This window comes from Rattus norvegicus, chromosome 17 (assembly GCF_021556685.1).
Source record: "Rattus norvegicus strain SHRSP/BbbUtx chromosome 17, alternate assembly SHRSP_T2T, whole genome shotgun sequence".
NCBI classification, from domain to species: Eukaryota; Metazoa; Chordata; class Mammalia; order Rodentia; family Muridae; genus Rattus; species Rattus norvegicus.
This window is the reverse complement of record NC_141550.1, coordinates 39,742,501-39,745,230: the sequence shown is the minus strand read 5'-3', so window position 1 is coordinate 39,745,230 and position 2,730 is coordinate 39,742,501.

Genomic DNA, 2,730 nt, shown 5'->3' with positions numbered 1-2,730 from the left:
ATGTGTGTGTGTGTGTGTGTGTGTGTGTGTGTGTGTGTGTGATAGTGTAATATGTGTGGAAGTGCACATATGCCATAGCATGCATGTAGATGTCAGAGGTCAACTTGGATGTTGGTCCTTCCTTTCTAACTCCTTTGAGAAAGAGTCCCTTGTTTGTCACTGTGTATGCTAGGGTAACTGCCCATCCATCCTCCGGAGAGCCTTCTAATTCCATCTGATGTTAGGCGTGCTGTGGTTATAGACCTGTGCTATTCTGTCTGTAGAGTAGGCCTGGGGATCTGAGCTGAGACGCTCATGGTTGCACAGCAAGTGCTTTATGCACCCGCCTTCAAAATGACATTTCTATGACTGAAAAGAAAAGAGAACTTTAAACTTGACTTCACGGAATACCAGTGCCCTTCTCTGGTTGTCAGCAGCAAAACTGGTTTAAGCATATGCTGTAGCAGTAATTGTGCATAGTGAATGCCTGACCTTCAATTTAGATGTGGAAACAAGAGCCAAAGACTCTCAGAGCAGTTTTCCAGGAAAGTTTTGAATGCATGCCCTCTTTTTCTAAAATGGGTTACCACTCGTGACTCTTGGCAAATGGCATCATTTTACAGACACTGCTGCTGTAAAGGGTGGGGCCACTCAACACATTTCTCTTGGGTGGTCCAGCTTCATTTGTTATCTAGAAGAGTGAGCTCTGTATTTATTTAACTTAACCTACACAGTTCTTTCTGGTTTCTGCTTTTATATTACCCATGTTTCTACCAGTAGTGGGGGAGAAACAGTGGATGGTGCAGGCCTGTTTCTATGAGCAGATGCAATACCTAAGGGCTGAGTGATGGGAAATCACCTGAGGCCCAGCACGGTGGCACACAGCCTTAATTCCATCACTTGGGAGGCAAAGTCAGGCAAATCTCTGTGAGCTCGAGGCCAACCTTGTCTACAAAGTGAGCTTCAGAACAGCCAGGGCTACACACAAAGAAACCCTGTCTTGAATGTCACCCCCCACCCCTAAAAAATGAAAGTTACATGAAGCAAGAAAAATAGAGATAGATTGCCTGGGAAGAGTATACAGGAAGGGCTCCTTTATTTTAAATTCCTGGTTGGATTCATTGGCAATTGAGGCATTGAAGAGATTTACAGATTTCTGAAGATCAGCTCAAAGATCAAAGAAGGAGTGATCTATGATTAATGAAGGACGGAAGCGTAGAGGAGACGCTTCCTCCATGGTAGAGGAGATGTCTCGTCGGTAAGATGTTGCCTTGCAAGCCTGAGGACCCAAGTTCCATGCCAGAATCCAGATTTTAAAGCCTTGTATGTTAGCATCCTCTTGTAATCCTAGTATGGGGGCGGTGGGGACAGCAGATTCTCTGGTATTCACTGGCTGGCTAGTCTAGCCTAATTGACCAGTTCCAGATCAGTAAGACACCTTTTCTACCAGGAGTTAGACAGTGGCATTCCTGAAGATGACAGCAGAGGCTGTGTTCTAGTTTACATCTCTGTGTGTGTTTCTGCACACCCACATATGTATACATATATACACACATATACTGTTTTTTTAAAAATAGAAATTTCAATCACACTCAAATATGTTTATGTATATCTATGGTTGTAAGATAAAGCTTTTAGCAGAATACTTATGACAATTGGTTATTCTTCAGTGGCCTGTGAAATTCAAGATCACTTGGAGGTACTTCAGTCATTAGTGAGTTTCTATTTTTTGTTAGATAGTTTGCTCCTACAATAAAGTGCTTTCCTGAAATCTGAATAAAAACGAATTCTCAACTCCTAAATTCAGACTGCTCCCTTCGATGAATCCCTATTCCTGTGTTTAATAATTGAAGTTAGGAAAACACATTCTTCTAATGATTTTCTTTTTCTAGAGAAAAACATAAGAAGAAGGCTTATTAGCAGCTCAAATGTGATCACCCTCTTTATTCTTTTCTTATTGAGCTATCAAAGCGTTTTGCCAACGGCTTCTGTATTTCCCTCGCTACCTCCTTTTCCTCCTGCAGAACAGCAGAATTCAACTGGGTCCAGTGCTTTGTCAAATTGAATAGTTTTAATTGCTTTATTTGCAGTGGGAAAATCTTTTAATATTTCACTTTTCCCCTCTAGACATCACATTCTTTGCCATGTGACTTCCTCTCTCCTTCATTTGAATAATAAGATGAAGCTTCATACTTAGTTCTTCCCTTAGAGACTTTTATCTTTCTTCCTTTCACTTCTGCATGCTCTCTCTCCCCTCTTCCCCTTCCTACCCTACTCTTTTCTGGTCTCTTTGCTGTGTATTTCATTCTCATTTTCTTCTCTTCTATATGTCTATCTCTTTATCTGTCTTTGGCTATAAATTTTCCTGGAACCCACAGTGTATCTTTTATTTCTGTTTCACTCTTTTTATTTATTTCATTAGTTTTGTGAGAAAAATCTCATACAGTCCAGCCTAACATTGAATTTACTATGTAGCTGAAACAGAGCCTGGCTTTGAATTCTTAATTATCCCTTTTCTACCTCCTAAGTGCTGGAATTTTAGGGATGAGCTATTATACTGGCCACTCTATCTGTATATCATATGTATGTATGTATGTATATATGTATGTATGTATGTATGTATCTATCTATCTATCTATCTATCTATCTATCTATCTATCTATCTATCTATAATTCTCTATCATTGATATCACTCTATCTCTTTGTAAAAAGAGTAGAATTAGCCATGAATGAATCCTCTTTTGATAGGTC